Genomic DNA, 15359 nt, shown 5'->3' on the forward strand with positions numbered 1-15359 from the left:
CTATAGAGTGGCATTGACCTAAAAACAGTAGCACTTATAAATAAAGCAGAATACGGGGGAAATATATTTATTCAGTGCTTATCATGTACCATGTATATATTACATAATCTAATTGACTCTCCCAACATTCTTACGAGATAAGATTATCAGTAATCTATGAAAGTGAGTACATCACAGACTCAATGAAATCACTTTGCAATGTGCAATAGACCAGAATATCATCCTGAATTATTAGACTCTGTGTATAGAAACAAAACATGCAAATCATTCAGTTAATTCAATTTTTACAATTGAGTCAAATGACCTTGTTTCATTCCTTGACCAAAAAACCCTACTTGCTGAGTAACTAATTTAAAAAAAAAGAAAAAAAATGTTTAATTATTAAGAGGTTGTACAGCCACAGCATTTGAAAGGATCTCAAACAAGCTGGTTAAATGGATTTGGTTTGGGGGCATCTGAGGTAATTATCCTCCTACTTCAGACTTGATGAGAGCAGTTTACATAAGTTACCTTACTAAATTATCCCAAAATCCTATGAGGTATGAATTATTCATATTTTACAAATGAGAAAATAAGTTCAGAAATGTTAGCATGATGCCAAGATTGCAGAGTAAGACAATGGCAAAGGCAGGACCCAAGTCTAATGTGTCTTGCTCCAAAGCCCATGTCTATCTACTACTTTTCGTGGTAATCACTACATGATTGTATTTTTAACAGATGATAGGAAGGAATTCCTTTGAATTTTAAACCAAAAAATGAACTGCTTCACTAAATGTAGGGTCTGTTAGACAATTTTTCTTAAATGAGAATTTTATGTATTTCCTATTTTTCTCCTTTAGGGAGTCACAGAAGGAGCAAAGGAGAAAGCTTTGCTGTTATTTCCAAGAGATTCTACATGAATCATGCCATGGCTGTGTGTCCACTACATGAACACATGGGTAGCATCATTTTGATAAAGTCCAGCTCTCAAGTCCAATTTCTATGCTCTGGAATGACTCGACTGACCAGCAATAGAAAGGCCCAGTGCCTACCACCCTCCTCTCAGCCCTACAAAATCAAGCTTAGTGTCATTGTTTAAATAGGCAGGTATGGGCAGGCACAGTTCTTAGTCAAGTTGGATGTTAATTTTAATAAAAATAAAATGAGTTGATGGGCATTGGATTAGGACTTGAGTTTGAGTCTTGCCCTGCCTCTTAATGACTAAAACTGCGGCAAGTTACTCCATTTCTCTGAGCCTCAGTTCTATTATCTAGACATGTTTCTTAAACCATATTTCCAATCCATTTGAGGAAGAATACTGATGTAAAATTCATTGAAATTAATTACCAGGAAAATAAAAAGCATAGACATAAAATATACACTCTTTTTTAGATGATTAGATTTAACAGTCAAAAAATTACTCTAATTGTTAAAAGTCTCTAGACACCTGCTGTCAGTGTCTCATCTCACTGTGGACTGGAAAGAAAGAGCTCACTGCCTGCCACCCAGTCCAGGAACTGCATTTTGAATAGCACAGATCTTTGAAACTAAGGCTAAAAATATCTTTAATCATTGGAGGGTGGTTGTTAAAATTCAATGCATAATGTATGTGAAATGCTTAGAAAAGTGCCTGGCACTTACAAAACATAAGGAAATTCCACTTTCTTCAATAAAATTAAACCCAGAACCTCTAAGGAAACAGCACCAGGTAGAGAATCTCCCAGGGGAAGTGAGTGAGGTAAGCCCCTGACTGAGGGCACTTGACCTTGTCCCCCAACTTCACCTTCCCATTGAGGTTTTCTTCTTGTTCTTTCTCTTGCTCTCACTCCCAACTCTAGCTCTGTCTATTCCCTTCCTGTTGCCACCATGATATTGGCCTCATGTGGGATGAAATTTGTTCCCATGCAGAGTCAGAAACTACATACAAGGAATATAAACAGCCCAGTTTACAAAGTATAAAGTTCTGATCCCAACTCAACTTGTCTATTTGGTTCCATAAGCCCTTTGGCATAGAGGTTCTTGAGCCAGATTCGTGACCACCCAGCTCTATTCTTTCATTCTTTTTTTTTTTTTTTTCTTTCAGTACGTGGGCCTCTCACTGTTGTGGCCTCTCCCGTTGCGGAGCACAGGCTCCGGACGCACAGGCTCAGCGGCCATGGCTCACGGGCCCAGCCGTTCCGTGGCATGTGGGATCTTCCCGGACCGGGGCACGAACCCATGTCCCCTGCATCGGCAGGCGGACTCTCAACCACTGCGCCACCAGGGAAGCCCTATTCTTTCATTCTTATTTGTATCTGGCAAGTAACTTAAGAGCTCCGGGCTTCAGTTTCCTCCTGTATAAAATGGGGGAAAAAGTAATACCTATCTGATAGGATTGTTATGAAGATTAAATGAGCTAATATATATCAAGGGCTGAGTATAGCACCTGGGACATAATAAGCAACCTGCTCAGTAAGAGTCAGCTGTCATCATCATCATCATCATCATGGTCACATGGAAACACGTGGGCCCATCAATTCTCACCTCCTGGTCAATATCTGCACAGCTAAAGTCATTCTGAATGGACCCTAGAGAAACACCCTCCTAGACAAAAGCTCCTGCCTAAGAGAGAGCCTATCATAACACCCACCTGACTATGATCCTTAATCTTAATTTCCACCTGGAGAGAGACTCCTTTTCCCTGAGCAAATGGTGCAAAAATGATCTCATCTTTTAAGTGAGACCCCTTCCCCTACTTACCTGGATGTGGCTCATTCACACAGGGCTACAGTCCACCTTAACACAAGTCCCTACTGTCACTTGCACATAACATGCAACACAATTACAATGTGTTTTGATATCCAGAAACCATTTCCTCACTGCAGGTTTCCTATCGATTATCTAGTGCCACAATAATACTACATAACAAACCACTGCAAACCACACAATAAACATTTATTACTCATGCATCTGGGAGGTGTGCTCAGAAGCTTTGCTGACCTTGGCTCAGCTAAGCAGTTCTTTTGGTCTTGGTTGGACTTGCTTATATGTTCACGGATTGCCTGGGTGTTGACTAATCTAGATTGGCTCAGCTGGGGTGACTGGCATGACTTAACTCTGTTCTGTGTGGCTCTCATCCTCCATCAGGCTAACACAGATGTGTTCTCATGGCGATGGCAGGGTACAAGAACAAGTGGAAACTCAAGCACCTTTCGGGTTTCTGCTTGCATCACATTTGTCAACATTCCATCGGCCAAAGCAGGTCACAAGGCTGAGCCCAGAATAGGAGTGGGAGAGCAAGTGCTGTAAAGTTACATGACAACAGGCATGGGTAGTGTGCTCATTAAATGTTAATTCTGACTTCTATTTCCTTATATTCCTATCCAATTAGATCAGGAAAACCACTTGCCGATTCATATTACCAAATCAGGACCTTATGTCAAGCCAAGATTTTATTGAATATACACTCTAGGATTTGGTTTATTTGTTTGTTTTAGTGGAATCTATATGGTACTTTTCCTTTTCCTTCTTTTCCCCACTAGGAAGAAAAGTAGCAAAAGAAAACAGATTCATTTTTAATAATGGATATCTGAACATTTCATGTCATAATCCCTAGGATGACTTATAACTCCTATTGGGACCAGTCTCCATCCCGTGGTATTATGTTAGTCTCAACAAATGCATTTAACACACAAGGAATAATACTCAAATAGCTACTTATTAGAGCTGAATGCTTTTCTCATAAAACTTGCAAAATACAAAATGAGCTTTCCTACTGAAGGTAGACTCTAGGGAGATGTCCTGTGTTAGGAATTTGATATTTTCCTCTCAAATAAAAAAAATACTGCATTTTTCCCTTCTGAGAGTGTTTCCTAACTAAGTGGAGAAATTACTATTCCATTTCTTGAGGGGGAAAATGATTTTCATATGCACGAAACTTCCCAGGTAACATCTTGGTCAAAGGGAAATATGAAGTCACTCCTCCAGTCCATGACCTTGTGGGAGGGTTCCTGGAACGCATCAGTGATTTCAGAAAGGGTCCCCTTCCACTTTAAGATCAAAATCAGAACTTCCTCTGCCCCCCTACACAAGGAGCTACTTGAGCATATACATGATTGTGCACGGAGGGACAGTGAGGCAATGAGAGAGGGTAAGGTCCTTGTCCAAACTCTAGCTTGCAGGTGCTTTTGGTCCCTTTGTTATATACAAGGTCAGTTGGATAATTCACCATAAAGACGTGTGAAGGAAGTCACCAGCAGTGTGTAATGGTGGGGTCGCGGTGTGGCGTAGAGCCCCTCCCAGTCCTCCCCATGTTTATGCCACTGACCTCATACTTCTGTACAAAACCTGGACTCTGGGGTCAGACAGCAAGGGGTTAGTATTTTAACTAGGCCCTTTACAAGCTCTTTGACGTTGAAAATTTGAAATGATTTCCATGAGTTTGAGGCTACTCATATGTAAAATAAAAATTTTTTCTTATACCTACAGTGATACCTGACATACAGAAAGTCACTATATACCAATTTCCTATATCCCCACTTCATCTCCCACCATCCCCCCCACTGCCACCAGCACTCCATCTTCTAACTTTCTCCCCTGCCCCTTCTTGGTCCTTTATTCTCACCTCAGCCTCAAGCCTCAAGCCTCACAGCCACTACTTACCCCAGAGAGAGAGAGAGAGCCAGAGACAGACTAAAAGTAGCTAAATCTTGTTTGTAGAAATGTTCAGCTTCAAATTCGTCTCTGCAGGAAAGCAGTAATGCACTTGAAGAGAAGAGATGCCAGAAGAAAAAAGAGGGAGCGTGGGGTCTGGTCCTGAGGAGAAGGGGAAATGTGGAATGTTTATAGTGTTTCACTGGCATGAGACCCAGGCTTTCAGGGAGAGAGGGAGACAAATTACTTTGATTTTCATGGAAATTATCATTTGACTTTGATCTTCACAGAATGTCACTGAGTCAAATTCTGAAATTTAGGTTTGGAGGGAGAGATTTGGGGGAGGCAGTGCAGGTTGCGAGAAAGAATAGATGAAAAAAAGTAGATTTCATTCTGGGAAAAGTAGTTGTGTGTGTGTGTGTGTGTGTGCACGTGCGTGTGTGTTGAGAGCAATGGGGGTGGCGGATGCAGAAACAGGGAATTCCCTTTTCTCCCCTGCCTTAAGGAATTCAGGTTTAAAACAGAAGTCTTAGAGAAGCTGAAAGAAGACTGTTCTTAATTCTCTCAGTTCCATGCCAGTTATAAACATTGGAGAGAAAATGGTGTTGCAGACTGCCTGGTAACACAGGCACTGTAAACCTTTTATTATCATATTTGTGGCTTCTGGGGTATGATTTTAACGCCATCTTTTAAGATGTTGCTCACTTAAAGCAATTGTGTTTAATTTTAAATTAAGTAAAAAACCTAACGGAAGTATTCTTCTTCCTTCAATTAATTTTCCATTTAAGCATATGATTTCCTTGCTGAGGAAACTCACGCCCTGAAAGTAATGCATAGATTAAGTATTTTCACACTTAAAGAGATCTATTAATTATGTAAAATAATATTAAAATAAAAAGCAGTGCATTGTAGAGACAGGTATTCCTGCAAATATTCTGGTCCTGGCTGATCACAACTGGCTGTGTGATCTTGGCTGAAGTTGTTAACTTCTGAGCCTTAACTCCTTCATATGGATTACGTAAGTGCAAGGGTCCTTTTAGCTCTAAAATCTTTTATCATAGTTAGTCTTAAGGTGAATACAACACCTTAAGGTTAATATGAAATAAGCCCATCCACTTTTTAGATTCTGCAGATCTTAATTCTATAAGCAAATTAACTTCTCCAAACTCCAATTTCCTCATCTATAAAATGGAAATTATAATAGTGTCTATCCTATTAGGCTTGTTGTGAGGTTTGCATGAGAAAATGTTTGCAAAGAGCTTAGCATAATGACTGGCACTTAGGAAGTGCTCCAAGAATGTAGGTTTAAAAAGAAAAGGACAAGAGAAGCCGCTGTGCTTCAGCTTCAGCGTCAAATCGTTCTTTGTGATTCTATTTTGGGCACTGTGGGCTCCCCAGTGTTTAGATGAACAATGTTAAAGAAGAGTTAGCAAAAGGTTATGGTGATGATGATGATTACACCTAACCAGGTGCTATTCAAATAGCACCTAACCAGGTGCTATTCAAAATGCTTTTATCTGTGTTAACACATTTAATCCTCATACCAACCCTATGAGACAGAAAAAATTACTATTTTATAGGTGAGGAATATGAGACGCAGAGAGGTTAAGTGACTTGCCCAATGCCACACTAGTAAAGATCATCCTCTACTTTCTTTAGTGAGGCTGGAAACTTACACTGACCCTGAAGTATCCGAAAAAAACAACAAAAACAAAAACAGAAAATTACTTCTTTGTTAGCCTCTTTGGCTTTTTAAGCATGCTCATAAAGTTAGATAATTAAATGATGCATAATCCTGAATCATCCCCCAAAGTTCCCCGCCTGTATCTAGCAGTTTCTTCCCACCTGGTGCTAATGAACATGCAAAAGAAGATCAACATTTGTCTAATGACGTTAACTAATGCTGCCCCCTGCATGGTGATTATGAGTGGAGCTGTGCTGTGGCTTCAGCAAGCAGGTGGTGGGAGTTCTTAATGAAGATTGCATACAGATTATAGCATTTTGGTATATTTTAGGATGAAATTCACCAAGGGTTCAAAACCTTTTCCAATTTGCTCACTTATCTCACCGCTAATAGGAGGGCTTGATGTAAAGAGCTAGAAGCATGGGAAGAACTAAATATAAATCACATTAGAGCTACCCCCACTGTAGAGAAACCACTCAGAATGCTAATGAATAAAGCTTCTGTGATGATCTTCATGAAAGGAACTGACTGGAAGCAAAATATGGACTCAGAAGACCAATTCTGACTAAAGAGCACTGGCATAGATGAGACTTTCTTTCTACTGGGGAATGAGAAGTTTGCTAAGAATTAAGAACAATATACACATATGTGTAAAAGAACAAGTGAACTTGAAGGATTGGATGTGGTTAAGAGAGAGAAAGGAAATGGTGAACTGCTTTCTTTACTGAGAAGAGAAATGTATTCATGCTAATGCTGGTAGGTGAACTATTGAAAAATGGTTCAATAACAGTGAACAACCTATGATTTATTCCCGGGAAACAGAATGGAGAGAAAAAAATTCTCCTTTGCTTTGTACACTTCATAAGATCATGCTAAGTGAACGTGTTCATTTTTTTCACCTATAGCTGCAGTAAGTATATTCAAATATAATTAAATGTATATTTGCTAAACATGAAAACAAGACAAGTAGAAAAGCTCAAAAACCTACCTCATCATTTTGTGAACAATTTTCCAGGGTTAAGAAGGAAAATTTGCTTTGTAGTAATTGTAAAAGCCTTAAGACTTTTGTTTGTAGTCATTTCTGTTCATTTTTAATTTCTTCTACTAATTCAATTGCTTGAGAGGAAAGAATTTGTATTCAAAATCCCAAATTCTCAGCAATTGCATTCAGACACTACCATTTTGTTAGTCAGCATATCCACTTTTTTGTTTGGATTTCAAAGTTTGTTTTTAACCATAGACCAATATTTTCCTGTGTTTATTTTTCCCTATAAACGTTCAACTTGTATTTCTCATTTCCCAAAAGGACAATGAGTTCAATGGTGACGTGTTTATTAGTGAGGATGGGCTTCAACTGTGTGCAAATTAAGCCCAACTGCCCTAGAAGAATACTGAAAGTATCTCAGTGTTGACTGTATTATTTTTTCTGTTTATGATTTGAATTTCTTTTAATGACAAATACTAATTTCTGGTAGTTTGATCTTATCTAAGAGACATCAGTGGCTCTAAGTATGCTGAAGTGCTCTTTGTATTCATACTTACTCATGATTGAACAAGGCTGCCTTTTCATTGGAAGCAAAAAGATTTAATTTATACACCATTATTATATGTTCACATATATTATTATGGGCATGCACACACAGGGGTCCAAATCTATTCTTAATTATTCATGCTAGTGGAAGGGACGCAGAGACAATACAGAGCTATACACAATCCAAATCCCTTAAATATTTTAGTTTAGAATGTCCTGTTTGACTTTCATTTGGAGATGGAAAATTTACCTAAGTGATATATGAAATAAGTATTGATATTAGACACCTGCTGTACAGAGAATTCTAAGTACCAGGGGACATTACAGGGTATAAAAGGAATACCTGGCAAGTGATTTGCTGAGAGATCAATCAAAAGGAGGGATAAACTACACAGTTGTGATGCTCTCTAGAGAGAGCACGGCAATAATGGATCAACTCATACGAAGTAATTGCCAGACTAAAATTCTGGTGATGAGGCAGTGAAATACAGAGCAAGCTTCTTGGGTTAAATACATCTTTACTCCAAAGTTGAAGGGCATAATGGCTATAGTTTTCAAGAATGGAAAAGCATTTCAGATCCCCAGAAAATTACAGAGAAGAAAGGCCAAGTGAAGTCACTGCTTTCTGGCTCCAGAATAGGTTGCATTAAGTGACTTGTCCGGTGTACAGTGTGTCAACGGCAGAAGAGAGCCTAAAATTCCTGTTCTCTGAACCCTCACTCAGTGAAGGGATAGGGTCCTGGTCTTCTGTAATTGGATTAAATTCAATTTCTCCACAGAACAGTTTTAATAGCTACTATGACTATGGCCACATAATATACAGCAGGTTAAGTCAGTTTCATCAATTCCATTGACTTGAGTAACTGGGGTTTAAAACTACAGCCACACACCAAGCCAGCCAATGTTCCAGTCACATTAAAAACTCATTCCTCATCACATATGCCTCACATGTTTTTTCAGAGCTGCCATACAGCTAGAATGCACTAGTATAATAGTACCAGTTGTTAAAATATTAAAACATTTCTGTTCCAGTTGGTAAATAGCCACATCTCTGATAGATCCTCCAAATGCCTTAACCACCACAAGAGCCACCCAGACTTCTCAGATAGTCTCCATAATCCAGTAATTGAAGGGGACACAATCAGGGCCCTTGAAGACCCTGCTTCATTCTGATTGGTCAGTGCTGGAGCCAGAGTTTGTTCTGATTGGTCAGTAGCAATGGCATGCCAGTGGTTAAGTATTACTCCTACTGTTCCCTTCCATGTTTTTGTTCATGCTATTCCCTCTGCTTCGAATGCTTTTTTTCATTTCACCTGTTCATATTTTCTCTCACGTCTGTCACAGGGAACTGGACTACACAATTGTGGGAGGTGGTAGAGCAGTATCTGTAAGGCTCTTGTCTCCATATCTGAGGCTGGAGCTCCAGGCAGTCAGGAAGGCTGGCATCCCAGAAACAAAGAAGGGCTGAAACCTTGTCTGGTCTTGCCTTTCACTTTGGTGATGAAAGAATCCTTCAGAAGCAAAAGCTCTTTATCACAGAGCTTAACATACACACAGAACCCAGAAGTCAGAAAAGCTGAAGGAAGGCGCAAGGGAAGGTGGAGAAATTGCAGGCCTGGCCGCTGCTTCACACTAACAAGGTGAGTTAGCAGATTAGCATCAACATGTGTGCACCACAAATTGGCTGCTGCTTCCCTTCTGCCTGCGGCAAGAATCTCCTTTGTGGCCCACCCTAAACAGAAATGTAGAAGAAAAGGAATTCTGGGAAATGTAGTCAGCCTAGACAAGGTGACTCATTACAAAGCCATCACACCTTAGTATGAAGGCTTAAGTGCCGTCCCCTCCCTGTTTCATCCCTCTCTCATCTGGCCAGGCTGGAAGTTCTCATTTCCTCCTCTGAGTTCCCAAAGCCCTCAAAACAAAACCACATGGTGACATTTAGCATGCAGCTCACCTTTTAATTTTTAGTCTGCTTATTGTATTTCCACCACTGGACCGTAATCTCCTTCAAGTTAGGATCTGAAGGTCATTACACTGCCTGACACACGGTGAACAATTCATAAAAGTTCATGGAATGAATGAGGGAATTGTTGAATGAATAATGAACTGCCTGATGGAACACAGAGATGCTGTGAAGTGGGATTCAAGGGTAGGGTAGTCACTATTACTATACAACAAATCATCTCCAAAGCTTAGCAACTTGAAAAAACAGTTGTTATTTCACAGGTTCTGAGAGCCCTGAATCTGGGAGCACCTGCGTGAGTCGTTCTGGCCCAGGGTCTCTGGTGAAGTCACAAACTATTGGCTGGGGCTGTAGACTTTGAAGGGGCTGCAGGATCAGCTTCCAACCTCACTTACGTGTGAGTATTGGTGGGAGGCTTCACCTCTCCATCACATGCACCTTTCCATGGGGCACAACATGGCAGCTGGCTTCTCCCAGAGCAAGGGATCCAGAAGAGAGGGAGGCAATACCACACTGCTTCCTATGACCTAATCTCTGAGTCGTACACTGTGTTTTCCACCTTATCCTCTTAGTTAGAAGTGAATCACTAGGTCCAGCCCAACAGGAGGAGGGGATTACACAGAGCATGAATCCCATGAGGCTGCCTCACGGGTGGGAAGGAGTAAGGCTTTGGGCAGGGGCCATGCCACAGAGTTCCTTAACTGACCTCAGAAGAATTCAACTCACTTCCCACTACTTAGTGTGTAGAGTCATGTTCTTTTCTCTCTTTTCCTTTAATTCTTTTTTTTTTTTTTTTTTTGGTGTGTGAAGTCTACTCACTGAAAATAAGCCTTTAATGTCAAACCAAAGATGGGATTTTGTAGAAATACTTAAGAAGAACAAGGAGAGGGAATCCAATTTGGAACTAACCTTTCTTTACTAAAATGATTTCCTCTGCTGCAGCCAAGTTTGTTTTGGCCTCTAAAAAATACTGGTGAACAAAGTTAACAGCAATTCCAATTTCACACATACACATGTGCACATGCACACACACAATCCTGAGTTTGTATCATCAGAATAGATATTGTAACCTAGTCTGGGGAGTTCAGGCTAGCCTTAAGTGGTTGGACAGTAATAACAGATATATTTGTTCAACAGCTAATATAGCCAATAATAGTTTATTGAGCACATACTAAGCACAGGTGCTGTGCTAAGGGTTTTCCATGTGTTATCACATTTAATTCTTAAACAATCCTACGGGGCAGGTACTACTATTTCTCCCATTTTTTACAGATGAGTAAACTGAAGCATAGAGAATTACATGACTTAGAGAGAAGCTTAAAGAAATTACTTACGTAAACTCACACAGCTAGCTGCTGCCAGGACCAGCACTCTACATTCTTAAATGCATCAGTACATGGCTGTCACCATCCCTCTGGGAGACAAGCTACGTGCTAGGGTGGATGCCTATATTCATTGCTCATTCTTCTCTATAACCCTTTGAAGTAGGTACCATTATCCCCCTTTTATGGATGAGGAACAAAAGCTCAAAAGAAGATGTTGCATGCTTTAGCCCGCACACTTAATATAATAGCAGCCCAGGATTCAATCCCCACAACTGTCTGAATCAAAGGTCCATGCTCCTTCTACCACCTTTATTGTTTTCTAGCTCAGGGGTTTTCAAACTGCAGATCATAACCTATTAGTGTATAGTGAAGTCAAGTAAGTGTGTCCCAACCAGCATGTAAAACACTGGAGTAGAATAGAATGTAAGAGAAGGGAAGGAAAGAGAAGAAAAGTGAACAGAAAAAATTAGTATGCATCGCACATAGTGATGGTAAGCACTGCTTAAAGTTTTACTTCAGTTATGTATATAGGTATGCGTGATTGTGTGTGTGTGCACATGCACATGTGTGTGTATGTGTTAGAATTTAAAATGCATTTCTTACTTTGGTTGCCATCAAAAGCATTTGAAAGCCTCTGCCCTAGCCATTCCATCTGTTCTTAAGGTCACTGCCAACAGTGTTCAGCTATTAATGATACCTTACCTTCATTGTACACACTTTCTTCTGGCTTTAACCACTTAGACAAATGTGGTTATAAAGATCCAATTCCTAGTGCCTTTCTACTAAAATAATTACAGAAACCCATATGCAACTTACCAGCTGTGTGACTTTTGCCAAGTTACTTACCCTATCTAAAGGCAGCCTCCCTGAATTTTACTTTCTCCATGTTTAAAGTACCATAACTATGTGCTGACTTATGTTGCAAGGATTGACTGAGATCATGTGAACGTCTCAAGCACACATGTGCCCGACACAACCATTAAATAAGTACCAGCTATTATTAAATTATCTACAGACGGTCCCTGACAACTTACAATGGTTCGACTTTATGATGGTGGGAAAGCAACACGCATTCAGTAGAAACTATACTTGGAACTTTCAAGTTTAACCTTTTCCCCGGGGTAGCGATATGCAGTACAATACTCTTGTGATGCTGGGCGGTGGCAGTGCCACATTTCCCCATCAGCCACGCCATCATGAGGATGCACAACCCAAACACAACCATTCTGTACCCGTACAACCATTCTGTTTTTCACTTTCAGTACAGTATCCAGTAAATTACATGAGACATTCAACACTTTATTAATAGGCTTTGTGAGAGATGATTTTGCCCAACTGTAGGCTAATGTAAGTGTTCTGAGCAGGTTTAAGGTAGGCTAGGCTAAGCTCTGATGTTCGGTAGGTTAGGTGTATTAAGTGAATTTTCAGGGACTTAACGGTATTTTCAACTTACGACGATGAGTTTCTTGGGGCGTAATCCCATTGTAAGTGGAGAAAGACCTGTACATAGACTGGAGGAGTCTTAATTGAGAGTCTCACGTTCAAGGAAATAAAAGAATGAGGAGGGAAATGTACTCTTTTCTAGCTTTGAATCCTCCAACCCCATGAAAACATAAATTAACCTAAGTAGGTCTGCAATATTTTGGTTTATTTATCAAACACTTATTGAATGCCTGCTATGTGCCAGAGACTGGACTAATCTACAATGACATAGTAAGAGTTTTTAGGGTGAGGCCCAAGTTTATAGATGCTTCCTAAAGTTGGGGTTTATTAGAAGAGCAGAGTGACAACTCACCCTGGCACCTTATTTTATGATTTTGGACAAGAGTGATCATTGTTTAATTCTTACACATAAGCTCTGTCAAATGAACTTCAGTGATAATAGCCTCATTTTTTTTCAAGCCGTGTCCACCTGGCATCCGACTGATTGAATCTGAGGTCCTCACTTACCATTTTTATAGCTTGGTTCCTTCTCTCCACATGCCACAGTTGGGAGGATTGATTTTCTTTGTACATTGTCTTTTCTTCTCTCCAATTCCCAGGTCCCTCTTTTTCTTTTCTACCCCTGCCATCCATCACTGACTCTCCTGTGTTCTGCCGATTACCTCTAGCCCTGAGCTAAGGGACCCACCTCTTTTTTTCCTATACACATTTCTAATGAGAAGTGGATTAGCAAGAATCAAAGTGTGGTTCTTAGGGGGAAAAGCCACAGTATCCTAGGACAATGGTTTCTAATTCTTTGCCATACATCTTTGCTTTGGGGGGCAGGGAGCTTGCCAAAGGAAAATTGCCTTTCCATACCCAAGGTGTGTGCGTACAACTTAACACTCCTTCCCAAAGGGTCAGGTCCAAAAGCAGGGCCTCAGAAATGTTGGTTGACTTTAATTGAACATAAAAATGATGACATTTTAGCCTGGATTTACTATTAAAATCATAAGCAGTTATTTTTACGTTTGTGTGCCCCTTAAAACTTAAAAAAATATTTTCACACGCATTCTTTTATTTCACACACTTACACTTCCACTGTCTCATAAAACCAATGAGAACAAGGATTGTTTGATGTTACAAGAACCCTGTGAAGTAGACAGAGCAGGTATTTTATTCTCATTTTCTAAGACAAGGAAACTGAGGTTCAGAGATACTGTGTTTTACCCAATGTCACTTAGCTCTTCAAGAGCAAAGTTAATGGCGGAGTCTGAGCCTCATGGCAGCCAGCACTTGTCGATCAGTGCCCGAGGCCTGAATACATTTTGTGGCCAGCACACCATGGCTCGGTTCCAACTGCACCACGTCCAACAGACATGGGACTTTGAAGCCTTCTAGCGCAGGAGCTCAGGCCATAGGCAGCCCCATAGTGGCAGAGAAACAGAATCTCTGGATAAACTCTTCCAGGGAAGCTTTGCTAATTTGGGCGGCTGGACAATGTTCCTCATGAATATTTGTCAGCATGATTGTCACATCATTTCACTGTGGTCATAGGGACTCAGCTCCAGAATTCTACACAGTTAAAGCACCTGGACCCCAGTCTTACAATGGCTTTGAGAGAACTCCAAAGGCCTGCCCTTGAGCCTAGTGGGCCTCTAGGCAAGCTGTCCCTCCCCACCAGGATGTACTGTCAGTCATTCAGCCATGACAATGCCCTCAAGGGCCCTACACCATGTCACCTCTTCCTTCAGTTATGGGCAGCATCCCCTGGAAGCCAGTGATTCCAGACACAAGTATCAGAACCTTGCCAAAGTAGACTAAGGAGACGCCAGTATGCACACCACCTGCCATGACCCTATAGCATTGACAATGTGGACAAGTGCTAAAGGCTACAACTACCCATGTTATCATGAATTCTCTGATCACAAAGCAGACCCGGGAGAGCATTTAGTGTTTTGAACAACATACAGGGCTGAAAGGTGCTGGCTGCACACCCCACAAGGGCTTTCCCACCGAGGGAGATCAAGTACATTCAAGTGGTAAAAGCATGCCACAAACTAAAGCTACACAGTGGAGAGACAACAAAAAAAGAGAGGCAGCCTGCATTGGCCCAGACCACCCTAGCAGCACCCCTCACTCTTTCTCTAAGCAGAAACCCAGAGGCTGTTACACTACTGTTCTTCCACAGCTTTACCTGGCCCAAGCCCAGTGCCATGGATTCTGTAAGTGGGTATAAGGACAGAAACTCAGATAAATGGAGCTTCTCTGAGCCAAGACCACTCCAGAAGTCTGACTCAAGTTTTGCCACCAGGCCTACAAAGAAGCCCAGAAGCCCTCTCCAATGGAGCTGATTCAGATCGAGGTCATCTGAATGGCTGAGGATCCAGCAACTTTCAAGGCACCCAAGATGGACAGTCCAGTGATAGAAGGGAAGAAACAATGACTGCAGATCCATAATCTCAAACTTGAATGTGCTCATGCCTACTGAGTTCTAGACCTCTTTCTATTCCAGGGACTCTGGGTAGAGGGTGTCTTGTTCCCTTTTACCTTACTATAGGAAAGGTTTTGTATTTGGGGGTTTAAGATGTTAAACTGAAGGTAGAGCTGGAGATATAATTGGCTTTTGAGAAACACTAGCGCAAAGCTTGTCTTTATTGTATGGAAGAAGCCATTCTGTACTGCTTTAATTTACAGTCAGACTAAATCATTAACCAGTGATGTATGAGAGAACTCATTACCTATTTTTATATCATTCACCCTAAACAAACACTTTGATTATTGCTTATTAGGTAAATATTTGTGTTGTTCCAAAACCCAGGC

The 15359-nt window shown here is 40.7% G+C and overlaps 1 pseudogene across 1 annotated transcript; it reads left to right on the top strand.

Moving 5' to 3' along the window:
• The first annotated feature begins 14292 nt into the window (after positions 1–14292).
• On the top strand, positions 14293–14982 carry LOC308619290 (putative monooxygenase p33MONOX; annotated as a pseudogene). The gene has a single exon. The product of its transcript is annotated as a putative monooxygenase p33MONOX (transcript).
• The last annotated feature ends 377 nt before the right edge of the window (positions 14983–15359 follow it).

The sequence above is a fragment of the Mesoplodon bidens genome (assembly GCF_964165515.1).
Source record: "Mesoplodon bidens genome assembly, chromosome: 6".
Lineage (NCBI taxonomy): Eukaryota > Metazoa > Chordata > Mammalia > Artiodactyla > Ziphiidae > Mesoplodon > Mesoplodon bidens.